This window comes from Saccopteryx leptura, chromosome 2 (assembly GCF_036850995.1).
Source record: "Saccopteryx leptura isolate mSacLep1 chromosome 2, mSacLep1_pri_phased_curated, whole genome shotgun sequence".
NCBI classification, from domain to species: domain Eukaryota; kingdom Metazoa; phylum Chordata; class Mammalia; order Chiroptera; family Emballonuridae; genus Saccopteryx; species Saccopteryx leptura.
The window spans coordinates 247,615,270-247,642,646 of NC_089504.1; the positions used below are offsets into that span (position 1 = coordinate 247,615,270).

Consider the following 27,377-nt stretch of genomic DNA (forward strand, 5'->3'; position numbering starts at 1 on the left):
GGACCAATTCCGGCAATGGTGGCGATGGTGGCCCTGCCCCAAAGGCTTTAGATCCCTTCCCTGGAGTCCCAGGCCCACAATCTACGACCACAGTCATACCCCTCCCCCACTTGATAATGGGCTTTACCCCTGGCGATGTGGCACATTTATGGAAGGATTATTACATGGAATGGACACACAGTCCCCAACAATGGACAGGACATTGTGTCTCAAAGCCTCACGGTGGTCCTCAGCAGGGGCATGGCCATGAGGACAGAGGGAGGTGAGCAGGGGCCTGGAATGCCAGGACTTGGCCACCAACAGCGAGGGGGGGGGGGACCAGCGGCACCCAGCCAGGCGGGGTCAGTCACTGTGCGGCTGCTGCTCAGAGCCGAGAGGGGCCTGCAACCTTGGCGGTCCCCTGCCTTTCACCTCTCCACATACTGCCTGGCTATTTATAGCCTCCTCCTCTCTGAAAACTCATTTACTCATGTTTCTGGGCCAGATGAGTTTGGAAAATCAAAGTAAGACGAACCCCTCCGCGCACACCCAGCGAGCCTGAAGGGGAGACACGACATTCCAGCCACGCCACCTGCCCAAGCGGAGACTACTAAGAGACTCAGGGGCCTCACCCTTGCCACCCTGGGGTGCCCCAGGGTGGGAGGCATCTGGCAGAGGGCAGATGCCCAGCCAGACCTCCACTGGGGTGCTGGAAGGCGGTGACCCCAGAAGAACCCAGATCACCCCAGTACCTCTCCCCACTCTGGGAAAACAAACAGATCAGGACAGCGGAAAAAACAGCTGTACCTTTAAATAATTTGGCCTATAGATACGAAAAACATTTGCATGTTGAAGCTGTTTGCAAGTTCAGTTATTTTTAGGGTGAACCCAGTCGCCTCTCCTTGGAACCGGATGAAGTCCTAGAGGCACGTAGTCCGTTTTCCCAGACGGGGGTCCTGGTCCTGTGTCCCTGGGAACGAGGGCTTGAGCATGAGGTCCTGGGGCTGATGGGCAGCAAGGTGTCCCACCAGAACACATGCCGGGGGGCCGAGGCAGGTCTGCTGGGGTTTTAAGATGTGTGGCTGCTGCTGACATCATGGCCACCCACCTGGGTGCAGAGAGAGCCCCATGCTCTCCCAGCTCAGAGGGCTGTCTCCGCCCATGCCCCGCGCTGGCCTCCACTAATGGGACTGTTTTGCTGACATATTTCTAGAACAAGCGGCAATTAGAGCAGATGATTTTCCTCTTCCACTCCCCCTCCCCAAAACAGGAATAAATCAGTTCTACCAATTTCCCGGCTAATGATTTCCTCCATTAAATTAAAAAGAAGAAGAAGAAAATGTTTTTTTAAATAGATTACCAGCCCTGTGCTTTCAGGGACCATGTGACCTGTCAGCTCCTCTTAAGTCCTGATACATCAAAGCCCCTTAATTAATTAATAAACAAAAAGTCATAGTCTAGGCCCTGGCTGGGTTGTTCAGTGGCTAGAGCATCGTCTCGGTGTGCCAAGGTCATGGGTTTAGTCTCCGGTCAGGGCATGTACAAGAAGCAACCAATGAGTGCACAACTAAAATGGAATCACTAAGTGAAACAACAAGTTGATGCTTCTCTCTCTCTCTCTTCCTTCCCTCCCCCCTCTCTCTTAAATCAATGGAAAATTTTTTTTTTTAAAGTCATAGTCTAAGAAGTGCTCCTCCCCTGCCTTCCCTCGGTCAGTCTAGCACACAAGGTCAGCTCCCGGCTGGCTATAGGAAGCCGGCTTCATGGAGTCAAAGATAACCCGGGAGTTAGATCCATTTTGCAGGTGAGAAAAACAAGGCTGAGAAGGGAAGTGACTAAGCACATAGCCCAGCACCCACCAGCAACAGGTGTCGCAGAGGACTGATGGCAAGGTGATGAGCCCTCCCGGAGAAATGCAAACAGGGGAAGCCAGGAGTCGAGCAGCCCAAGCCTGTGGGTGTAGGGACAGCTGAGTTACTTTATCCAGAACCTGGGCCTCTCTTCTTTTGTTCCTTCGCAGCTCCGGGGACATGGACAGGCACGCAGTGCCAAGACCCCATTGTTTCTCTAAAATGTCCACCCCTGATGGCACGGACAAACCTCTAAAGCATTATGCTAAGCGAGAGAAGGCAGGCACAACAGGACGAATACTGTATGAGTCCACTTACATGAGGTCCCTAGGACAGGCAGATTCAGAAGCAGAAAGGAGAACAGAGGTTACAGAGGCTGGGGTTATTGGGCACAGAATAGGGGGAATCATCCACTCTCCAAAATGCTATCTGAAGCTAAAGGAAGGGCTGACAACAGCATAGTGATTCTTGGAATCCTCTTCCGTCTGTTCCCAGACAGACTTCCATTCCTATGTGCAGCTCGGGAGCACACGGGCCCCTTATTACGCAGGAACGTCAGGGAGCTTCAGAGAAAAGACTCCTCATGTCAGCAGCGTCACTAGTCAGGATTCCCTGCGTCCCTGATGGCCTACCAGATACCAAAGGGCAGGCAGAGGCCAAGAAGTGGCTTCAGGGCCTTTGCACTTGCTGTGCCCTCTGCCTGGAATGCATTTCCTCAGATATTACATGACTCACTTGCTAAGTTTATTTAAGTTTCTACTGAGAGGTCCTCTCTGACCATCGTATGCTCAGAAAGATACAGGGAAGGTCACTGGGGCCAGGTTAGGGTGGCCACGAACAAGAACGGGAAACCAATGTCCCTGTGCATTCATGGCAAGCCAGCACCTCCCTGCTGCTCCTGGCTGGGAGGGGGGTCGATGCTGGCTCCCTCATTATCAGCTGGAGGGCCTTGGCCAGTTCTCTCAGCCAGTTTTCTCTTCTACAAAATGGGGTGAAAAGTGGATTTTTTTTTATTTTTTATTTTTTTTCCTCTTTGCATTTCTCTGAAGCTGGAAACGGGGAGAGACAGTCAGACAGACTCCCGCATGCGCCCGACCAGGATCCACCCAGCACGTCCACCAGGGGCGATGCTCTGCCCACCAGGGGGCGATGCTCTGCCCCTCCGGGGCGTCGCTCTGCCATGACCAGAGCCACTCCAGCGCCTGGGGCAGAGGCCAAGGAGCCATCCCCAGCGCCCGGGCCATCTTTGCTCCAATGGAGCCTCGGCTGCGGGAGGGGAAGAGAGAGACAGAGAGGAAGGGGGTGGGGGTGGAGAAGCAAATGGGCGCCTCTCCTATGTGCCCTGGCCAGGAATCAAACCCTTATCCAGAACCTGGGCCTCTCTTCTTTTGTTCCTTCGCAGCTCCGGGGACATGGCCGCACGCCAGGCCGACGCTCCACCGCTGAGCCCACCGGCCAGGGCCGAAAAGTGGATTTTTTGAGGGCTGTATGAAATGGCGTGTGGACAGTGTTTAGCACATGGCTGGGACATAGTCAGAGTCTACAAATGTGTTGAATGTACTTATCGTCTCCCTGACACACAGGCACATTCCTTCAACGAGGATCAAGGGCCAGTGATCCCGGCAACACTAATCTCCGCCCAGGCCCCAAGCTCGGTGACCTGGAAGGCAGAGACTGGGGTCCTGCAGGCTTACTAATTAATCCTTTTTGTTCCCATTTTGCATATAAGGAAACAAATGCACAGAGAGGTTATTGACTTGCTCCAGGTCACACAGCCAGGAGGGGATTCAAACCCTAGTCATGTGGCTTCGGGGCCCCAGCTGGTCCTCCCTGTTTCACAAAGTGTCTCAACAGAAGTGTGGAGGGAAGGAGGGAGGGAGGGAGGGAAGGGAGGAAGGGAGGAAGGGAGGAAGGGAGGAAGGGAGGAAGACAGGAGGGAGGGAGGGAGGGAGAGAGGGAGGGAAGGAAAGGAAGGGAAGGGAAGGGAGGGGAGGGGAGGGGAGGGGAGGGGAGGGAGGGAGGGAAGGAAGGAAGGAAGGAAGGAAGGAAGGAAGGAAGGAAGGAAGGAAGGAAGGAAGGAAGGAAGGAAGGAAGGAAGGGGGAAGGAGGGAGGGAGGAAGGAAGGAGAGGAGAAGGGAAGGAAGGAAGGTGAAGAGAAGGGAAGGAAGGAAGGAAAGACGGGGAGGAAGGAAGGGAGAGGGCCGTGAGCACACGGGGGAAAGGGCAGACGCTTGGCCTGGTTCTGCAGCTCCAACATCTGGACTATGTGAGCCTCTGGAAGCTGCAGAGGAAGCGCTCAGAGCACGTCCCCGGGGAAGCTCACAGCACAGTTGGACCAGCCTCGTTCCTCTCGAAAGCCTCCAAGGTCAGGCTCAAGATCTCAGTTCTGCTCAGCCCAGCTGCACTTGGTCAACACCCACATGTGCAATTAACTCCTTCAGAACCGGGCTAGGGCTCAGGAGGGCAGGGACATCTCCATATATTGTCTCCACCTTACGATGCCTTCCCTTCCAGTGGCCTATCCAGCGGCCAGGCATGGGGGGCCCTGAGCACTGGCAGGAAGTCTGTGTGCAAGGCTAATGAGCACGCTGTTTCCAGCTGCTTCTCAAGGGTGATTCACTTCCCTCAACCCAACTTTCTGAAGACTATCCACACACCTCTTAACAATTCTCTGAGGCCACTGCCATACAAAGTTTCCAACTGGTCTCCCTGCTTCCACGCCGGGCTACACAGAGCAGACAAAGGGAGCATTTTAAAATGGAAATGCAAACAAGAATATGTCACTCCTCTACCTCAAAACCCTCCAGTGACTCCCTTCACACTAAGGATCAAGTCCAAAGTCTTGACCACGACTTATAAGTCAGCCAAGATAGAGCCCTGTCTCTGTCATCTCCGACCACCTTTCCTCTCTCATTCTGTTCCAGCCACACTGGCTACAAGTTTGCTGCTCCTCAAACTTGCCAAGCAGGCTTCTACCTCAGGGCCTTTGCACTTGCTATTCCTTCTTTCACAGTGCTTCAAGAATCTAAGAGTGGCTTAGCTGGATGGTTCTGGCTCCAAAGGTCTCTCCAAAGGTCACAATCTCAAGATGGTGACCAGGGCTGCAGTCATCAGAAGGCTTGACTGGGGCAGGAAGAGCCACTTCAGAGGTAACCCACTAACATGACTGGTAAGTTGATGCTGGTTGTTGCAAGAGGTCTCCGTGCCCCACCACATCTTCAGACCTCTCTACAGGGCTGCCTCCTGACATGGCACTGGCTTTTTAGAGCACATGGTCCCAGAGAGAAAACAGCAAAAGCTACACTGTCTTTTATAACAGGGGCTTGGCCATCACACTCCATAGTTCTACACATCCATGTATTACCCAGGGGACTGCACAGGGCTGTGGCTACCAGGAGGTTGGAGTGTCGAAGCTCCTAACCCTTAATCCACACCATGACTTTTTGGGTATGTGCCCACAGGTGGTACGGCGGGTCACATGGAAATTCTATTTTTTTTTTCAGGGGCTGCCTTGCGGTTTCCCACTGTGGCAGCACCATTGTGCCTTCCCATCAGCAGTGCAGGAGGGCTGCGATTCTCTGCATCCTCGCCAACACTTGTTATTTTCTATTTTTCTTATAGCCATCCTGTTGGGTGTGGGGTGGTATACCCTGTGGTTTTGATTTGCATTTCCCTGGAGATTGGTGATGCTAAGCATCTTTTCATGTGATGTTGTCTATCTCTGATTTTCTTGGGAGGGGGGTGTTCTGTTCAGGTCTTTTGTGTATTTTTTAATCAAATTGTTTAGGCTTTTTTTTTTTTTTAATGATTTGGTTTTTCTGTTGCTGAGTTTCGGGAGGTCTCTGTATATTCTGGATCTTGGTCCTGTATCAAATAGATGACACGCAAGTATTTTCTGCCATTCTGTGGGTTGCCTTTTTACTGGGTTGACAGTGTCTTCTATTTTTTTAGTGAGAGACAGACAAGAAGGGAGAGAGATGAGAAGCATCAACTCACAGTTGCAGCACTTTAGTTGTTCATTGATTGCTTTCTGATATGTGCCTTAAGCAGGGGGACTCCAGCCAAGCCAGCAACCTTGGGCTCCTAGCCAGTGATTTTGGGGCTCAAGCCAGCGACCTTTGGGATCATGTCTATGATCCCATGCTCAAGCCAGTGACCCCGTGCTCAAGCTGGTGACCTCGGGGTTTTTTTGTTTTGTTTTGTTTTTTCTGTATTTTTCTGAAGCCGGAAATGGGGAGAGACAGTCAGACAGACTCCCGCATGCGCCCGACCGGGATCCACCCGGCACGCCCACCAGGGGGCGATGCTCTGCCCATCTGGGGCATCACTCTGTCGTGACCAGAGCCACTCCAGCGCCTGGGGCAGAGGCTGAGGAGCCATCCCCAGCGCCCGGGCCATCTTTGCTCCAGTAGAGCCTCGGCTGCGGGAGGGGAAGAGAGAGACAGAGAGGAAGGAGAGGGGGAGGGGTAGAGAAGCAGACGGGCGCTTCTCCTGTGTGCCCTGGCCGGGAATCGAACCCAGGACTTCTGCACACCAGGCTGACGCTCTACCACTGAGCCAACCGGCCAGGGCGACCTCATGGTTTTGAACCTGGGTCCTCAGTGTCCCAGGCCAACGCTCTATCCACTGTGCTACAGCCTGGTCAGGCTTGACAGTGTCTCTTTTGATGCACAAAATTTTTTAAATGTTCATGCAGGTCAACTGGTCTATGCATTCCTTTGATATCATATCTAATAAATAAGTAAACAAATAAAAATATGAACCACCCCTGTCGCCCCCATGACAGAGCCCTGGAGGAAGCAGGCATTTCTGTCTTCCTTTTACAGCTATCGAATCTGAAGCAATGAGACGTGAGCTGCCTGGGGTCCCAGCAGTGGTGACGGACCACCCAGTACTCTGTCTCACCCAGCCAGCTCCCAGCGACCACGGGCTAGGCGGCTGCACCTCCAAGAGGAGAGAAGAGCTAGCCTATCCCCCTTTTCCCCCATGTTGCCTCAGCAATAAAACAAGGCAGAGCTCCTGGGAGCACCACCAAGATGAAGTAAGGGCCTGGAGCAGGGCACAGGCCCAGGCAGCGTCAATGGCCAATGCTCTGACATTTCATAGAACGCCCGTGGGACGGCCACGTTCCCGCAGGCGCTCTTTCTCTGCATCTGCCGCTGCGCAGACTGAACCCGCTCTCAGTAATCAGAAGGGCTGACATCCCAGAACAGGTGGGCACCAATCTGGAGGGATGCTTGGTTACTGCGTAAGGCCCCGAGGGGCACCCGGGCAGAAGGAACTCTGCCACCTCAATGTGGGGCTCAGCCTCCTTGGAAAGAAAAAGAAAGAGGTTCCAGGTTGACACGTGGCGGGGAGATGGAAAGGGACAGGCCACCGTGCGCACCATCTGCCATCCATCATATACAGAACACGATGGGGGGAAGGGGAGACGCCACGCAGGGCTTCCGCTACAAGACGAGGTCTGTGCGCACACGTTTCCCCGCCACTGATGTCATTCTTCAGGGAAATGGTTTGCCTGTGGAAATCAGAAGCTTCTCAGGTGAAAAATACATGTCCACAGGGTTCGGATGAGGTCGGGTGTCACCTGTCCAGTGTCTCAAGCCCAGAGAGATGAGTGGGCTCTCGAAGGACAGGCATTAAATTTGTAGCAAAACCGGGTGCTTTGATTCCATTGCGAACCGCGATGGTTAACAACAAGGATAGTGGGCAATTTTTGGATGGGATCTGTGTTTCTGAAAAAGGAACGGTTCAACAGGCTGATGAAAAAGAAGAACCTAAGCTGTCCGGCTACAGAAACAGCCAGTTGCCAGACGATTCCTCAGACTTAATCTGAGATATTTCAGAGATGCCATGAGGCCCTGGCTGGTTGGCTCAGTGGTAGAGCATTGATCGAGAGCATATGAATGTTCCAGGTTTGATTCCTGGTCAGGGCACACAGGAGAACCATCTGCTTCTCCCCACCCCCTTTTCTTCTCCTGCCACAGCCATGGCTTGATTGGTTCAAGCACATTGGCCCTGGGCACTGAGGATGGCTCCATGGAGCCTCTGCCTCAGACACTAAGAATGGCTCAGCTGTAAGCATGACCTCAGATAGGCAGAGCACTGACCTCAGACAGGGGTTGCCGGGTGGATCCCAGTCGAGGCACATGCAGGAGTCTGTCTCTCTATCTCCCCTCCTCTCGCTTGGAAAAAGAAGAAGTAAAAGAAGACAAAAAAAGATGCCATAAAAGTCACGTATTGGGGGGGGGGGGGACGACAAAGCAAACACCCAAAAGTTCCTGTAGGCCCGCCTGCCCAGCTCCTTGAAGCAACAGGACAAATTGGTAGGTAGGTAGTAACGATGTGACTGTAGGCGCCCAGGAGAAAGGCAGCTCGGGAGAAGCAGCCACTCACAAGGTCACCTCCCCTTCCCACTCCCACACTGAGGGAGCCGACCACCTGCTGTTGGTGGCCTCGCAGAAACAGCAAGGAGCATCTCCTCTGTGGGTCCCAACACCCCACCGGCCTCTCCAGTGGGGCTGACTTCACAGCAGAATTGCCCTCCTGCCGCCCCTTCCTCGGGAGGCAGGCTTCTGGAAGCACCCAAGTGACACGGGACTCCAGGAAGGAGCACAAGACCTGCACGGTGGACCCCGCGGAGGCGCGCCCACTGCGAGAGCCGCCCTGCCTGGTGGAAAAACCTCACAGAGCCTTTTCCATTTTCTCCACGTTGTTCTCACCACGACAGACGGGGGAGAAAGGGATTAAGTCCATAAATCTCCCTTCTGCACTTAGGGCCGATAGTTCTCAGTCCTAGTTACTTATTCCCCACACAGGCCTGGCCTGGGCGGGCAGGGTCTTTGGGGAGGCAGGGGGACACCAGCCCAAGGTCCAAATGCAAGAAGTGTTAGGTACAAAATATTACACCCCCAGGTGGGCCACACTGATCCAGGCACCTTTCCGGCTGTTACCCAGAGACTGTGGAAGCCGGGCTGTCGAACCCAGAAAGCCGTGTCCCCACTCCATCCTGGAGACGTCCTCTCCACCAGCCTGAAGGGTCTACACGGACAATGGCCCTTCCTCTCTGCTTGGCCGCACCCCTGTCTAGAGAAGCCCCAGAGAGTTAGAGCTGCCAATCATTCATGAGAGCCTAGACCTTCCTCCCCACGGGTAATGATCTGTCAACCCCCCTGCCCCCGCCTCGCAGGGCTGACCAGGGGTGTGTGTGTGTGTGAAATTAAATCATTTCAGTGGGGCTCCGGGCTTCTGGAAACAGTTGCTTCAGGAAACAGTGGGTTTCCCAGGTCTCCTGGTTCTCTTGCTCTGCTTTGGAACTGAGGGTCCCAGCTGTTAGGTGGCACAGTGCGAACCCCCCCCCCCCCAGTCAGTGTCCTGCGCTTACACTTTGGGGAGGGTGAGGCAGGCCCCACCTGCAGGGTGCAGCACCTTCCCTGTGACACCCCCCCCCTTCCTGCTGTGTGCAGTCACAGGACCTAAGACTCAGCTGTGGCTCAGGTGCGGCCTGCGGGGAGCGGAGCCAAGCGTGTGCCTCCCAATAGAGGATTCTGTTCCCCAGAAAGCACGGCCACACCTCCGCTTTAAACAGGATTACCAGTCACTCTGAAAAGATGAGACAATCTCAGCAAGAGGAAACAAAGGCTGAGTCGCGCTCCCCTGATCCCCAGCTTCTGATCACACAGGCACACGCTAATCTGGGCTCCGGGCCTGCACGGCTCCTTGGGGCCCCAGCTGTCCACCTCAAAGCAGGAAACACACACACACACACACACACACACACAACCTCCAGCCTGGCCGGGGGCCTCCTAGGCAGATATCAGGCCCCCGCCGGCTCAGACCTCCCGTCTTATGGGGGGAGGGAGAGAGACAGAGGAACATGGCCAGAAAACCTGAAAGGGACCTCCCTCTAGCAAGCCCTTCTTGGATGCTACAGTTGACCCTGTTTGCATGGTCCACCGAGTGTCCCCTGATCCCTCCACTGGCTCAGAACTGTTTTGAGATGGAAAATTGCCCTTTAAAAAATGCACTCGCCATCGACCAACGCCACACAATGACCAGTCAGCCGTAACCAGGAACGAGGCGCCGACACCTGCTACATCCTGCGTGAACTGGAAGACGGCGCACTCGGTGAAAGAAGCCAAGCCGGCTGGTCCCATGCACACGAGCCGTCCAGAACAGGCACACCCGTGAAAACAGAAACTACACTAGTTGTTGTCACGGGCTGGGGCTTCCACCCCTGGGGAGGGAGATGATGTCTGAAGGGGTGTCCTTCTTTTTGGGGTGATGAAAATGTTCTAAAACTGGGGTGATGGTCACACTAGTCTGTGAAGAGACTAAAAACCACTGAATTGTATGGGATATGAGTTCCATCTCAATAAAACTGTTTTTCTTTTCTTTTTTTTTTAATGCTAAATAAAAAATACCCAACATGGGTTGACCCCAACCGCGTGAGGCTGCTGACAAGGGTTCAGGAGTGCCGTCTTGTCCCGTCTCTGCCCCCGCCACCCGTCACCCGGCCACCTGCGGTCCCCCTCGCTGGACGCTGTCACAGCTCACACTCTCATTCCTGAAGCCCCATCTCGGGGGGCCGGCGCTGGGAGGAACAACGGGACACAGCTGTCCCCCGGGCCATGGTACGGAGCTGGAGGACCCAGGAGACAGCATGGCCAGGTGGGGACTCCCGCTCCACACCTTTAAACCCTGCAACCCCGAGACCAAAAGGGCGGAACGCCGACCTCCAGACCTCCAACTGGTTGGAAGATGAACAGGTCTCACTGTGACTCCAGCCTCCCGGAGGGAAGGGGGCTGGAGATCGAGTTAATCACCAATGGCCAGCGATTTAAAAAAATAAATTGAATTGAATTTCATTGGGGTGACCCTGGTTAATGTAACACAGAGGTTGCAGGGACCCAATTCTACAACACTTCATCTGTACACCATATTGTGTGTTAACCCACCAACGGCCAACGATTCAACTGCCCCTGGCTATGTAATGAAATCTCCATTAAAACTCTAAACAATGGGGTTCGGAGATCCTCCGGGTTGATGAGCACATTGGAAGGTTGGTGCACCCAGAATTCCATGAGGACAGAACTCCTGTACTCGGGACAACGCCGGACCTCAGCCTGGGTACATCCTCACCTGGCCACGCACCTGTCCGTATCCATTTATCACACCCTTTGTCATAAACCACGAATGTAAGGAAATGGTTCCCTGACCTCTTTGAGCCATTCTAGTGAGAGTGGGTGACCCGGGGACTGGTGATTGGCGTCTGAAGTGCGTGGGACACTGTGGGGTCTTATCCTATGGGGTCGGCACTAACTCTGGTAGCCAGTGCCAGCTCTGAATAGCCTTGTAAGACACATGTTGATGTTCACAGAGAACTGGGAAATTGCTTGGAGTGGGAAACCATCAGGTTGTCAGAAGTGCTGAACAGAGAAATCTTTCCTCCGTTCCCCACCGAGAAAAGAAGGGCTTGGACTTGAACGGCCCCTACGAGTGTCCTGGCTCTGAATTCTCAGTCTGGGTCGGTGCCCGAACTTGGGAGCAGCGTTGGACGTCTGACTCACACCCTCCTTAATAAATATCACACCTTTCCCCAAAGGCAAGATCGCAGCCACACAATCGCTCCCTTCTTCTGTTGATCCATATACACCCACGGCATCGTGAGCACATGAAAACATTTACATGACCAGATTAACTCCTGGGTGCTGTGGTTCACGTAAGCAAATATGTTTATCTTTCCATCATACCACACTTTTCAAGTCCCTTCTGTTTCTGGGGGGTGCTGGCGCTCACAGCCCTGGCTCTGGGGTGCGGAGGGCAAAGCGGCTGGGAGCCACACATCCATGCCGTCAGCAGCCTGTTGGCTCAGGGGCTCGGAGACAGAACCCCACGTCAAGGGCTAATGCCCTTGGGAGGGGAATCGGTCATCTTGGCCCCAGATCCAGGCTACTGGCAGGGGCCAGGCTTGCTGGACAAGGTCACCCCTCTGGTGACAAGGGGAATTGAGCAGGTCAGAAACAATGGCTTCGTGAGAGGTGCCCCACCCTCAACCCCCACTAGGCACTGCCATCTTTACAGTTCCTAGCTTCTCATCCTGATTTCGTAGATTCAGTTTAAAAACAAATATATATATATAACATATGTATATACGGTATTATATATCTGTACATATATAGACATCCTTCAGGTACTCAACACAGCAAGACGTTGTGAAGCTGCTGCCAGCCTGCCCCCTCCTCCCCGCCCTCCACCCCCAACCTGTCATTCACATGAAGTCAGATGAAGCGTTTTCTAAGACACACATCAAAAGCCATGACATTTCCTTGATTAAAGGCCCTTCCTGCTCCCCCTCAGCTTTCAGGATGTCATCCACACGCCTTACCGGGCGCACGAGGCGCCCCGACTCGGCTCCCGGCCCTGGCTCCGTCCACCCTCCCCGTGCATAGCCCCAAACAGCACTGGCTGATGGGATGTTCCTAACTCTGGGCCTTCGCACAGGCCATTCCCTCTGCCAGGAAGGCCTTTTCCCCCTGAGTCCCAACCCTATGTCTCGTGTGAGTGACCTGGCGTTCTCTGCGGTCCTTCCTCCACAGGCGCCCGGCCCCAGGAGTAGACACCCCCCACCCCAGGGCATGGGGTGTGCCCTTGGCACCATAGCTGCCCACTGATTCTGTTGTCTTCCCCTCCGGGTGGTCAGTGAGCTGCGGGGCGGGGGCCTAACAGACGGGACGCATCTCTGCAGACCTGCGCTCAGAGCCCGCACAGGGGGCTGAACGGCGGACCCTCTCACGTGTCACCAGCGCAGGGAGCCACAGCAGCCCTGGGGTTCCCTTTGTCCCCGCAGCCCTAAAGCCTGTAGGGGCGGGGCGCAGGGCCCTCCTCCGCGGGGCTGGCCACATTCCCACCACACAGCTGCCCACTCCCATCTGTAGACAGCAAGCACGCCAGGAGCACTGTGTATGCATGTGATATTAATAAACGCCACTCTCCTTGCATGGCCCTGTGTGCATGTTCCCTCTATGGGTGGGCCTTTGTTCAATGGGGACCACCGGAAGACACTTTCCAGGACGTGGTGGTGACTGCACAGTAACAATATTTGACTCACGGGGAGATTTTCACCAGCTTACCAACTTCTATCCAACTTCTATCGGTGGAACAGGTCTTTGCTCTACACCAGCCCCAGATATCTGCTCCCAACTAGGAAAAGGCAATCAGGAATGGAAAGGGCGAGAGGGGAGAGAAGAAGCAAAGGAAGGGAGGAAGGCAGGTATAGGAAAGAAGTTACAGGAAGGCAGGTACAAGAAGGAAGTGCAAAAAGGAAGTGCAGGAAGGCAGGTATGGGAAGGAAGGTGCAGGAAGGAAGTTACAGGAAGGCAGGTGTGGGAAGGAAGTGCGGGAAGGCAGGTGCAGAAAGGAAGTGCAGGAAGGCAGGTGCGGGAAGGCAGGTGCAGGAAGGAAGTGCAGAAAGGAAGTGCAGGAAGGCAGGTGGGGGAAGGAAGTGCAGGAAGGCAGGTGTGGGGAGGAAGGTGGGGGAAGGAAGTGCAGGAAGGCAGGTGTGGGGAGGAAGGTGGGGGAAGGAAGTGCAGGAAGGCAGGTGTGGGAAGGAAGTGCAGGAAGGAAGGTGGGGGAAGGAAGTGCAGGAAGGCAGGTGTGGGAAGGAAGTGCAGGAAGGAAGGTGGGGGAAGGAAGTGCAGGAAGGCAGGTGTGGGAAGGAAGTGCAGGAAGGAAGTGCAGGAAGGCAGGTGGGGGAAGGAAGTGCAGGAAGGCAGGTGTGGGGAGGAAGGTGGGGGAAGGAAGTGCAGGAAGGCAGGTGTGGGAAGGAAGTGCAGGAAGGCAAGTGCAGGAAGGAAGTTACAGGAAGGCAGGTGTGGGAAGACAGGTGTGGGAAGGAAGGGCTCCCCTTACTGGCAACTCTAGCCTAAACAAGGGTCACCCTGTAGCCACCTTGCTGAGCAGTAAGGACCAGGAACCAAAAGATAAACAAACCCAGGTTCCTGTCAGGAGGGTGGGTCCAGGCAGTGCGGGAGCAGAGCAAGGACACAGACATGAGGCTTGAGAAAGCCATAGAGCTGCCATGTGAGCCACAGCCTGGGGCCCGGGATCACCCAGGCCTGCCCTTGTCAGCGGCCCTATGGCAACAGAAGCCTGGGCCCGGGAAGCCAGGGGGCTAAGGATGCTAGCCTGGGGCCATCGGTCCTGGCACAGCACATGGTCCCTCCATGTGGCTGTCCCCATGACTTCCACTTGGGCCACTGGCCAGTCCCCTTTATAAGCAACTAGCAGGGCTAAGGAAGAAGGAATCACGTCCGGAAGCCTGCCTTTCCGTGCAGGGTCCCAACACACCAGCATCCTCTGCCCCCCTTTCCCCGCAGATCTCCCCCCCTGCCCTGCCAGCTGCCCAGCAGGCGGCGTGGTGTGGAAATCTGTCCTTCTGTACGCAGAGCAGCTGGGGAGGTGTTTAGCAGACTTATTTATAGCCACGCACCCGTCCGCATGCTCTCCGGCGCTGCCTGCCTGCCTGCCACTGGGGCTTTTCGATCCATGTCTATATTTATCCCCTGAAGCCGTTGGGATAAGGGCAAGGCCAGAAATAGCCTTGAAGACATTCACGTGAAGATGACGGACAGGTCCCCAGCTCCTGGCTGACCTCGCCCCCTGCATCTGCCGCCTGGCACCGGGGTAACAGGGAGCAGCTGCATGGGGCCGGGAAGGCGGCTGAAGCCAGATGGGAACAAACATAATCCCTCTTTCCCCGCTGGCCACGGTCCTCTATAGCGCAGCAGCAAACTAGTCCAAAACACATGCCAGCTGCTGGGCTGCAGGGACACCAGGGGTGACATGGCCGCCTGACAGACTTCAGCCCGCTCACCAGCTCAGAGACAGCAGAGACTCACAGGGAGTGGGCAAGGAGGGGTCTGCCGATTCCCAGGCACACGCTCACAGAAAGCAGGTCACGGCACCACCCCGGCCTGCACCCTGGACGCAGGTGCAGAGCTGGCGGTGCAAGTGTGCGCTCGGCCTGCCCCTTGCCTGGCCACTTCCCACCTCCTGGAAGGGAGGACAATCCAGAGGTGACCTGGCTGGTCAAGGAAAAGGAAGTGGGGACCTCCAGGGAACTGATGGGTCACTCCTCCTCCTTAGCTTTGGTATCCTGGGAGAGAACTCACCATCTGGGATGGAGGACAGACACCTGTTAGCCATCGAGTGTATTCATAGAGGAAGGCTCAGAGTGTGGCTGGAACAAGAGAGAGGGCAGCAGCTGACTGCCTGCTGGGAAAGATTTCATAGAAAAGGGGGCATTTCACTTGGGCTTTGAAGGATGTGTAGAAGTTTACCAGGAGAGATGGTGGTGGAGGGGAGCAGAGGGAACAGCATGAGCCAATGCCTTTAGCACTCAAAGTGCATGGCAGGTTTGGGGAATGGCAAGAAGGTGACGGAAGTACAGAGTCAAGGATGGCGAGGCAGAGGTCAGGCTGGGCACAGAGGTCTGGGCTGGGGCACAGACTTCAGGGGCAGAGCCTTTGAGCACATGGGATTCAGGAGACGGACTCTCCATCTTTGTGGCTGCACCTGTGGTTTGACGGGGTTGCTGTGTGACCCATAATTGCTCCTGAGGAGGGTCCACCGGGTTGGTTCCTGACACTGCCACCCTCCTTCCTTCCCAGGAGCCCTGGCCCATTTCAGGTCTGTGCAGGGTAGCCCAGAGCCCTGTTTTCCTAGGACATCTCCCCGCAGGAGGGAGGGAGCCCCCCTTTGTGGAATGACCACAAAGGACAGGTGCTGCTCTTATAGCACCCCACAGAGGACTCCATTCAATCCTAGCCGCTGGGCAAGGCAGTTCAATCTATCCGTTTCACAGATGAGTAAACTGAGCCTCAGAGCCTGACCTGTGGTGGCGCAGTGGATAAAGCATCAATCTGGAATGCTGAGGTTGCCGGTTCCAAACCCTGGGCTTGCCCGGTCAAGGCACATATGGGAGTTGATGCTTCCTGCTCCTCCCTCCTTCTCTCTCTCTCTCTCTCCCTCTCTCTCTCTTCCTCTCTCTCTCTCTCCTCTCTAAAAGGGATAAATTAAGTCTTAAAAAATAAATAAACTGAGGCTCAGAAAGGTGAATGGGGACCTGCTAGCCAGGATGTGAACCCGGGCCGTTGGTTCTATAGTCTGCATGAACTGCCACACTACCCAGTTCTTCATGGTGATCGTTATAAAACCACGTGTACTTAAACGATGCAGCCACTATGGAAAAGTCCGGCAGTCCTTCAAAGGGTTCAACATGAGGTTGCCGTGTGACCCAGTCACTCCACACACCCAACAGGAATGAAACATGGGTGCACACCAAAACTTGTACATGAATGTTCATGGCAGCATCATTCACAACGGCCAAAAGGTGGAGACAGAAGAGTAGTATCTGTCAATGGATAAAGGATAAACAAAATGGGGCGCCACCCACACAATGGAATATAATGCAGCTGTGAAAAAGAACAAAGCACTGACACCTGCTACAATGTACATGAACCTTAAGAACAGGACTGTGAGTGAGAGAGCCAGACACAAAAGACTACATAGTGTATGACTCCATTTCTATGAAATGTCCAGAAGAGACAAACCATAGAGTCAGAAAGCAGGTTAGCGGTTACCAGCGCTGGGCGACTGGAGTGACAGCTAAAAGATACAGTTTCTTGATTCTTTTCGGAGTGAGGCAAATGTTTTAAAATTTTGTGGTGGTTGCACAAATCTGTGAAAACGAAATACCACTGAATTGTACACTTTACATGGGTGAATTGCATGCTATGTAAATTATATTTTAATCAAGCTGCTAAAATTAAAAAGAAAAAACCCAAGCTGTGTAAAACCAGATGTGTGCAGGATCAGGGTGCTCAGGGAGACAGAGCAGGAAAGTCCAGGCCAGGCCTGTCCCCTGTCCCCTGTGTCATACACGGGACCTAGAAGCCAGCACAGTGCTACTCATTCTTTTGTCTGGGAGAAAAGTGGGGTGCAGTTCACCACACCTGGGGCAGGTACATCCTCAAATACCCTCCTTTGCACCATGCATCCCAAGCCACCAGGTCCCTGGTTCCTCTAGAAGCCTTTCCTGACTCCACAGACCAGAGGACCCACTCCCTCGCACGCCCTGCACGCCACACAGACACGGGCCAGGAAGCTCTGCCCGCTGGGTGGACAGCCACCATCCTCAGGCAGCCGCCAGCCCCTGGGGGGTGCGGCCAACTCTGGCTGAATGGCTTCCCTATGTCAGGAAAGGAACATTCAGTTACTGAGCACACCTACTAAGCGCCAGACGCGTGCGAGGCGCTCCATGCTGGTTTCCTCGTTTGCTCTCTTTCCTCTCCTCACGGTCTCTGCAAATCTAGGCCATCTTTGCGAGATGCTTTTCATGGCCCACGGAAACCCGCTCATGAACTTAGATGTCCCCTGGCGGTGGGAGTGTGTCACGGGCAATCTGTGATGCCGGGGGTGTCCCCCCTGCTCAGATGCCATCTCATCTCATCCTTGCCGACCTGGCCCACTTCTTAGTTCCATTGAATAAACTTACTCACATCAGGTACCAGGGAGGGAGTGTGACATATTTCCCAAGAGCGTATATAACTGAATGGGAACTCGGAAGAGAGAGACACTTGACTAAAGGGAATAAGTGAACGATGGAGGGAGAAGGAGACAGGGCTCCCCTCCCAAGCCCCTCAAAACACAGCTCAGGCGCACAGAAGGGGACCAATACATACATATGTGTCCCATGACCGCCTGACTTCAGGCCATGCCTCCCATGGGGACCCTGCCCTGGAAAGCCAGCTCCATGAGGACAAGCTAAGTAACTCCCTTTCTCAGGCAGACCGATGCCAGGGAGCGGACATGGCCTTTGCAAAACCCACCACCCATTCGTGTCGGCACAGCACTGGACCTGAACTGTCCCGGAAAATGGGTCTAGCCCTGGCCGGTGGTGCCATGGATATAGAGCGTCGTCCCTTGATGCCAGACAAGTAGCTTCCTCTACTGGGCCTTAATTTCCCCGCAGGTTAAGGAAAAAGGCCAGACTAGATGATTTCGTGGGTCCCTCCAAGGCCACCCGATGCCTCCATGATTCCTTTCGGCTCTACCTGTGAGACACACCTGGAGCCAAACTCCCTCACTGCCCCACCCCAGCCACCTGGTCCGGGGACCACCACCTTGGAAGCCGTGCATGCCTATGCAAGCCCCCCACTTCCTCCCCTCGCCCCATCCAGTCCATTCTCAATATGGTCCTCAGAAACTACCCTTTCAAAGCAGAGGTTGGGCCCCGGCATGCCTCTTCTCAAACACCTAAGTAGCTCTACACGTCACTCAGAGCCAGAGTCCTAACAGGCTCTTCTTACTTCTTCAACCTCCTCTCCTGCTTCTCTTCCTCCCACTCCAGTTTCTTGGATGGGCTCCTGCTCCAGGGCCCTTGCACAGGCTGTCTCCTCTGCTCGGATGCTCCTCCTCAGGTGACCTCCCACCTCTCCATCTCACCTCCTTCAGGCCTTTGCTTAAACGTCCCCGACTTGAGACGCTTCCCTCTCCCTTGTTTATTTAGCTTTGATCGGTATCTGACATACAGATATATGTTGCACATATTACTGCATTATCATTTTACTGCATGTCTACCCCTCTAGAATATAAGCACAGGAGGGCGGGGATTTTACATGTTTTATCATCCTTTACACCCAGCTCCCATAATAGCAGGTACTCACTCAATGTGTGTCGGATAACTACATTCAGACGGCCGGTGGGTTTGAGCACGCCGTGGAAATGATCAGTCTCCGGCCACAGACCCCTCCAGCGTGAAGGGCATCCTCTCAGGAGCCCCTCCCTCTGCGAGGCCCAAGCTCTAGACACTGTCTCCGGGGATCAAAGTGATGGTTCTGGGCAGGTCGGCAGCGCAGGCCGCGTGGGGAGGAACAAAGCAAGGAAATGACCCCGGGAACCCTGACGGGCCCTGTTCCACGGGAGGTGTGAGCATCCGCTCATCATGCGTGCTTCCCGGCTGCCTTGCCGGGCAAGAGGAGGTTACAAGCAGGGGCTCCGTGAGCGCCCTGGACACCCGTCGTGGGGAAAGGACCAGCAGTGGGCTGTTCCCTGGAACTGAGAAAAGGCAGAGGTGGGGACAGAGGGGCAGAAGGCAGCCCAGTGGGCAGAGCTCCCCACCGTGGCTGAGACGGCGCCACAGCCCACATGGCCTCCTGGAGGCTCAGCCAGCTTCTCGCCCCGGCCATGCCCACCCAGAGTGCGTGAGCTGAGTACCCTTGAGCAGGCGCCCCGAAAGCCACATGAGCCCTGACAAATGACCAGGAGCAGGAAGCAGAGACACGCAGCTTCTGCCCCCTGGATGGACGTAAGAAACACGCTCGGGGAGCCGTGCGCCACCTAAGACGACAGGCCAACCCAGGGAGTGGGCACCGGGGGTTCCTGAGGAAGAGAAGGGGACTGAAGGGCCGGGGGTCATCGCGAGGTGTGGGGGGCCTCAGCACATTCTACTCCGAGTCATGCGTGGTCACCAAAAGAAATGTGAATGGGAGAGGTCAGGCGGGGCACGGGAGGGACGTCAGATTTGCCCCGCTCTCTCCCAAGCACTGTGGGGGGACCTCAGAGAACAGCAGGACAGGCCCCAGGCAGGACGTCCCCTCTATTGGGGGTGCACAGCACCCCCACGCTGGCTGCAGGACGCAACAGGCTCCTCATCCCACACCCAAACCCAGAGGGAACAGCCGGCCAGCTCTGCCCCAGCCCCCCGGGGCTGGGATGCCAGAGAAGGGGGTTCTGCTTCTGCAGGTGACAAGGCTGCTGCGCAGGTGGCGGGGATGGAAAGTGTGCGTCAGCCGCTGCTGTGGTCTGAGGTCCTGCCCAAGGCATCAGCTGTCTTCCTCCCCAGGAGACAGTGACCTTGCTGGGACCTTGGTGGAGACAGTGGCAGGAAGTGCCCCTCCCTGTGAGAGTTGAGCTGGGGAGTCAGGAAGGAAGCCACCGCCTCTGAGCCTGGGCTGGGACCCTCCCCACTGTAACAGCTAGAAGTTCCGCTCACCAGCTCAGAGTGGTGCCCTCTTCAACCTTGGGGGGAGGGCCGGCCGGGCGGCCGGGCGGGGGATGCTCTCCCTGGTGGGGACCCCTCTTTGAGGCGGACCCTCTCTGCGGCGGGCAGCGGTGGTGGCCTCTGCCTCTGAGTCAAGTGAATTCAGAGACAGCCTGGCTGAGCTAAGAAAACAAGCCCAGCGATCCCCTGCCCTGCACCTGCCCCACCCCACCTTCTGGAAGGAAGGGCTCTGAGCTCCTTGGGAGCAAGGAATTCCTCTAAAAATAAACCCTGCTCCTAGAGCCCTCTCCTCCCTCAGCCCCCTGCGGAGGGAGGACGGGAGGCCATGTCGCATGCTCGGCCGCCTCCGTCCCTGCGTGGGCCTTGCTATCCTGGGCCCTTCGAGGTCACAGACTCCCAGGAGGAGCTCAGGGGCTTCCAGGGGTGACCTTGATCTTCCCTGTGGGGGGCTGCTGTTTATTCCAGGTTGGGGATGGGGGTGAGAAGGGTCCTGTTCCAGGACCCCGGGCCTCTGGAACAGTGTAGGCAAAGCACAGAGAGAGTATACTGAGAGCGTTGGGCCAGCACCAAGGAGGAGGTGCCATGCATGCGGGCGGGGACTTCTGCCCTGTTCATAGGTGCATCCTGTCTCCAACTGGTAGACAGTAAGTACTCGCTGGGTAAACGAGGGGCCCTGAGGAATGCTACGCGAGGACCCCCGACCGGATAAGATGGACTGCGAGGCCACCTTTCAGGTCACCGTGGGACTCAGGGATACTGCTGTTGGGAAAGAAAAGGAGGCTCTTCTGCAGAAAAGGAAACAGGCAACAGAGGCTCTGCTGGGGGGGGGGTGTCCCTCAGAGCAACGCAGCTGATGTCGGAGCCCCGGCCAAGGGTCAAGAGCGCTCTCACCGTCCCCACTAGGACAGTCCGGCCACAGGTACAACAGGGGACCTCAGAGAGGCTGAGAGTCAGTGTTGAGCTGCCATGTCAGCCCCTCACCCCCATACAGCACCCCTGGAAGCTGAGACGCCACCTCTGAGACACAGCACTCTCCCTTCTTTTTTTCTTTTTTTTTAATTTTTATTTATTTATTTTTTACAGAGACAGAGTGAGTCAGAGAGAGGGATAGACAGGGACAGACAGACAGGAACGGAGAGAAATGAGAAGCATCAATCATTAGTTTTTCATTGCGCGTTGCAACACCTTAGTTGTTCATTGATTGCTTTCTCATATGTGCCTTAACCACGGGCCTTCAGCAGACCGAGTAACCCCTTGCTGGAGCCAGCAACCTTGGGCTCAAGCTGGTAGGCCTTTGCTCAAACCAGATGAGCCCGCCCGCGCTCAAGCTGGCGACCTTGGGGTCTCGAACCTGGGTCCTCTGCATCCCAGTTCTGATGCTCTATTCACTGCGCCACCACCTGGTCAGGCCACTCTCCCTTCTTGGCGCTTAGAGCCCTCTTCAGGGCTACTGAAACCACGAGCAATTAGAAAAGAAAACAGCCTGGGGAGAGGGAAGGAGGGGTAGAGGGCCGCTGGGCAGTGGATCCACAGCCCTCCCCGGGAGCGGGAAGGCCAGGGCAGGACAGGCACTCACAAGTAAGGCTGAGCCTGGCTCCATCCCACGGGGAAGTCCCGCCTTCAGAAAACCAGGCCATGTGCTTCTGGGTCTAGACTTGGGGTCCAGTGCCAAGCCCAACACTGACTAGCTGCATGACCTTGAACCAGATCCTGGGCATCTGAGCCTTTGGCTTCCTCGTGTAAGATGGAAGCGTGGTGGCTCCTACACAGGTCACTGTGTGCTCAGCCCAGAGCCGGGCTGGCCAGAACAGAACCTGTGGACTTCGGCGCGCCCCACCCCACCTCTACCTCTTCACCCTCATAGGTCAGCTGCCCAGAATGGAGCCAAACTCCATGCCCCCAAAGCTCAATCTAGCCGATCAGCACACAGGGAGGAAGTTTCATCGGAGTACAGGAAAGAAAAAGGCAGCATCATCTCTCTCCCTGTTGTACCCACGAGAGGCCTTGGCGTGGCAAAAGGGGACAGGGAGAGAGGCCTGTGCCTGAAGCTCAGCACATAAAATGGGACAGGATGGACATGAGGCCCCCGGTGACCCCACAGACCCCACAGAGACCCTCAGTCATGTCCCCTCCGGTTTCTCATCTAGGGAGACGGTTACGTGAAAATACACGCTCGGCTGTTTCCGTGACGCCGCCTGCGGTTTGTCATGCTCACTCGCAGCCCGCTCCTGCCCGCTGCGGAGGGTGAGGAGTCCCAGGCTCCTGTCCTGTCTGTTGGCAGGGGGTGGGAAGGCCAGGCTGAGGCCGGGGAGCAAGAGAAGGGAAGCACCCGGCACTCAGTACGGAGGACAGTGACCAGGTCTGGTCGTATCTGGAATCCACGGCTACCCAAGACGGAACACCACCAGCCTTTCCTACTTCATGAAAAGCAGTCAACCTTTACTAGAATCTATGTAAACACAATAAATTAAAATCAATAATAAATAAATAAATACTATTAAAAAAGGCAGTCAACCTTTGCAAGAAGCAATCGTATCAATGAATACGATCTACCCTGTTTTCATCAGATAAAGCCAAATGTTTTGGAAAGAAGCAAATGGCAACAGAGCCATCACACCCCCCCCCCAACTCCAAAGCCAGGGGAGCGGTCCTTACCTGTATGTAGGTCTGCATGAGAAGGTTCCCTTGATGTCTCACCGCGGGGTGGCCCAGTGGACTAGGCCCGTGGACAGGTGTCAGGGACCAGGACACACGTGCCAGCATCCTGCAGGGAGAAGCCCAGCGGGGGCGAAAGTGAGACCTCTGTTCGCTCTGATCCCTCAGCACCGGCCCCACTGGGAAATCAACAGAGCCAGGCCTCCTCCTAGGCAACGGGAGAGACTGGACATCCAGGTGGGCCCAGAGGACAGGATGGGGGAGACCCGGTGAAAGGAGTGTTCATTCGACAAGGGGTGCGTTTGCAGAGACTGAAGCTCTCGACACTTCCCAGGGCTCCCTGTGCTGAGGAACATGGCTCGGGGAACCGGAACCCGGCCCTCTGACACACAGGGGGAGCTTGCTTGTCTCAGAAGCCCCTCTGCAAGCACTAAGCCTTAAACCTGAGGCTTTCGCCCATCAGCCCTTGGGGACCGCAGCACCTCAGGCTGAGAGGCTGCATCCTCGGAGAAGCAGGGGGAGGAGCAGAGGAAACCAGCCCCCAGTTCTCAGTGCCCACAGCAGAGTCACCGTCAGCATCACAATGGCTGACCCCCGCCTTCCCACTGACCTTCTGCAGCTGGGCCTGAGTGACCAAGACCCAGAGGCCAGCGGTGAGCCTATCACATACAGCAAATGAGAAAAGGCAGAGAAACGGGTCTCCAGGGAGGCCCAGGCACAATCAGCCTACAAGACGTCGGAGAATTCACAGGCACCGCTCAAGTCTCCACCCAACCCAGGGCTCCCACGGAGACACTCGTGGCCCGCCCCCGCCCGTATCTATAGCTCAACAAGTACTCTCGCTGGACCGTGTGTGAGCGCGCCCCCCCCACCTAGGCCCCGGAGGCAGGCAGCCCAGGGGGCCTTCCAGGGACCATGGTCAGAGGGCAGCCCCCTGTAGGCTGCAGGGGCTGTGATTGTTCCAGAAACCGACTCCTGACTCTGGAGCTACCGGCTGAGGCCACGTATGGGGGGGCTCTGGGGATACGAGTCTGTGCCTGCCAGGGGCCAGAGGTCACGACAGAGGTGAGAGAAGAGGAATCCTGCGTTGGCTGCAGACAACAGAAGTGGTGGAGGGCAGAGCGAGGACAGTGCGAGTTCAGAGGAGGGAGAGTAATGGGGAGGTGAGAAGAACAGGAAGGCACAGGAGGAGGTGTGGCTGCGAGCACCACCCAGCTGGAGACCAGCGTACACAGGCCCCCACAACCCAGCCCCCCACACACATACACACTCCTGGGAAGTCATGGCCAGTTCTGCAAACGCCTCCCTCCCAGGGACAGGCCTGCAGAGGTCAAGGCCCATGTCAGCCCTGCACCTGCCCCTCCCATCCACAGCGGCACGAACGGGCCTGTTACACACACTGGACCCTGAGTGAACAAAACATCCCACTGTCCCAGGTTCTAGTCCCCCGCTGGGCACGTGGGTTCGGGGAGGACATTCCACCAAAACCCACAGCTCTCTACACCGTCTCGTGGCCTCGCCACGGTCCCTCCAACGCCTCAGTGAGGCCCCCGTAAGCCTCCCCATGTTAGAGGGTCTGGGTTTTCCATGGTGACACTCCAGTCCAAGGCAGGGGGGCTCTGAAGACCCTCGGCCCAGGATACCTCTCTCTGGGTGAGAAAATCAGTGGTGACTCACACCCAGCAGAATGAGACCCACAGGGCCCGAGGCCGTGAGAAAAAAATGCACGTTTTCTAACCGAGAGGAGCATGGCACTGCGGGGGAATCTCTCTCTCTCTCTCTTTTTTTTCACAAAAGAGCATTTAAAGTGCTAAAAGTGAATGCGGGGACAGCTTAACGCGGGGCGGCAGCTCCTATAGGGAGGGGCGTGAAACAGGACTGGAATAAAATAGGAAGATGTAGTTGGATGACTCAGGTTTCCTCCGTGGCCCTGCACACAGGGGGCAAAGAGCAAATCTGCCCTGGCCGGGTAGCTCGCTTGGTCTGAGCATCCCCAGGTGCAGAGGTCGCCAGTTCAATCCCAGGTCAGGGCACATACAGCAACAAATAAATGTTTCTCTCTCTCTCTTTCTCTCTCTCTCTCCCTCCTCCTTCCTCTCTCTAAAACCAATAAAAAATATTAATAGTAATTTAAAAAAAAAGAAGCAAATCAGCCCACGCTCCTTTAAGAGGAAACAAGAAATCAAAACAGGATACAGCTCCGTATGGAGGCCTGTTGCACGCACGTCCCATGCACACTTGTCCCTGTGGAGTTGTGTGTTGGGGGGGGGGGGGTTCCGGAAACTAAATAATACATGTGTATTGCTGTTTATCAGGATCAAAAGAAAACATTTTATTCCTTTATGTCCCCCCCGCCAGTTTTATTGAGGTATAATGGCAATATTGCAATACAGTATAATAAAATTATAATACATTCAAAGTGTATAATGCAGTAATTTGATACATATATACATTGCGAAAGGATTCCTCCAATCTTTAATTAACGTGTCTATTGCCTCCCGTATTTACCTGCTTTGGGGAGGGGGTGAGATATTTAAGTTCCACCATCAGCAAATCTCACACAGTTCAGTATTACCCACTGGTGTCACCAGGTTATACATAGGACCCTCTCCTCTCCTTTAACTGTTAAACCTAAATCTTCCACATGCTGCTCGCTGTGATTTGGAAAACTGCAAGGAGTAAACTGACCAACCGATCACCCAAACAACCAACCAAAATAAAATACCAACCTCTGGAGACAGAAAGTCCGAATTGCTTTCCTGAAAATTGTTCGGATCCCTGACTTTGCTTCGGGAACGGGGACGTGCGTCTGTTTCCCTACACAATCTCTATGAATAGGATATCAGTCTTTCCTCATCCCCCATAAATAAAAGTCAAACACTTAATGAAGACCGTTTTGACAGAGTGCCCAGACGTCCGCTTGTCTCAAGCTGGCCCTGGTAGGTCGGATGCCTAAGTTCCAAATGAGGGGGTGGTGTAAGTGAAGTTAAACATTTGTTTCCATTCCCCGTTGGCATGGAGACTGGGAGGCAGGTGGTGAAAGGATGGGCAAAAAGGGATGGGTGCTAGTGGCAATGGTCACGGAGCAAACTGTCCAGGCTGCTGACAACAGGTCAGGCCGGCAGCACAACCTTGGAAGGCACGGCGCCTAATTGTTTTGTTTTACTGAGATGTAATTTTCACACGTCATAAAATGCACCACTGTAAAGTGTACAGGTCAGAGGCAGGTAGTCCATCTGCAAGGTTGTACAATCATCACCGCTATTGAGGTCCAGAACGCCTCCATCAACCCCAAAAGAAATCTCACCCCCATGAGCAGCATCAAGCTGTCACTCCTGGTGCCCTCTCCACCTAGCCCCTGACAAACACCACCTGCTTTCTGTCTCCATGGATTAACTTGCTCTGGACATTTCTTTTTTTTTTTTTTTTCTGAAGTGAGAAGCGGGGAGGCAGACAGACTTCCACATGTGCCCGACCAGGATCCACCCGGCATGTCCACCAGGGGGCGATGCTCTGCCCATCTGGGGCACTGTTCTGCTGCAACAGGAGCCATTCTAGCACCTGAGGTGGAGGCCATGGAGCCATCCTCAGTGCCCGGGCCAACTTTGCTCCAATGGAGCCTTGACTGTGAGAGGGGAAAAGAGAGACAGAGAGAAAGGAGAGGGGGAGGGATGGAGAAGCAGATGGGCCCTTCTCCTGTGTGCCCTGGCCAGGAATCGAACCCAGGACTTCCACATGCCAGGCCAACGCTCTACCGCTGAGCCAATTGGCCAGGGCTAGACATTTCTTATAAATGGAATCCTACACCATCTGGCCTTTATGCCTGACTTCTCTCACTCAGCATCATGTTCTCAAGGTTTATCCATGTTGTAGCAGGGGTCAGTGCGCCGTTCCTTTTTCATAGCTGCATAATATTCCCCTAGACCGGTGGTCAGCAAACTCATTAGTTAACAGAACCAAATATCAACAGTACAATGATTGAAATTTCTTTTGAGAGCCATTTTTTAAAACTTAAACTAGGTAGGTACATTCCTTATTGAGGTAGCGCCCGCATGTGGTATTTTGTGGAAGAGCTACACACTCAAGGGGCCAAAGAGCCGCATGTGGCTCGTGAGCTGCGATTTGCCGACCAGAGCCCTAGATTGAAAGACCACATTTTCCTACCTAATCATCCGTTGATGGAAACATGGGCTGTTTCCACTTTGGGGCTGTTGTGAAGAATGCTGCTGTCAACATGTGCGGACATGTTTTCAGGTCGACACATATTTTCATTTTTCAGGGTATCTGCCCAGGTAGTCCTCATTTATTGCATGAAAAAACCTTAAAACCCATAATACATCTGTATGTTGAAAATATTTTTAAAAAAAAGGTGCAGGTGAGAGTGAACCTCTCTGGTCCCTGTTCGCCCGCAGCCCGTCCGCTCCCCGGAGACAGCCTAAACACAGACACCCTGCTTTCTTCTAACGACAGCTTGCAAGACGGAGGTGTAGCAGCCAGGTGCGGTCAGGACCTACCTCGTGATGCTCTGGAAAGAGCACAGGACCTGGCCAGAGTCCCCGCTCTGCCGTCCGTGGCCCCGGAAGCCCCTCAGCAGAGAAGAGGTGACAGGAACTGAGTGGCAGAGAGAAGGGGGCGTAGAGGTGGACAGGCTTTGACATGTGGCTCTGCCCTCTCTCAGTGCTTTGGCCTCAAGCGACTTAGCCCGTGTGCTGGACGTCCCTGTGCGGGGCGTCCGTTTTCTTATCCTGCGAAAGGCAGTGACACGCCTACCCGTTGCCCACGAGCTCCTGAGTGTACGCGCTCAGCACCAGGCCTGACACCAGTGAGCA

General features: G+C 55.0%; 1 protein-coding gene across 7 annotated transcripts in view; it reads right to left on the reverse strand.

Moving 5' to 3' along the window:
• The window catches only part of PITPNM2 (phosphatidylinositol transfer protein membrane associated 2), a 136,391-nt gene that overhangs the window by 77,338 nt on the left and 31,676 nt on the right, over nucleotides 1–27,377 (reverse strand). For all 7 annotated transcript variants that reach the window (XM_066371084.1, XM_066371077.1, XM_066371078.1 and 4 more), the window contains one exon: nucleotides 22,549–22,657. The gene's annotated coding sequence lies outside the window, so the exon portion shown is untranslated. The remainder of the gene's footprint in view (nucleotides 1–22,548; nucleotides 22,658–27,377) is intronic.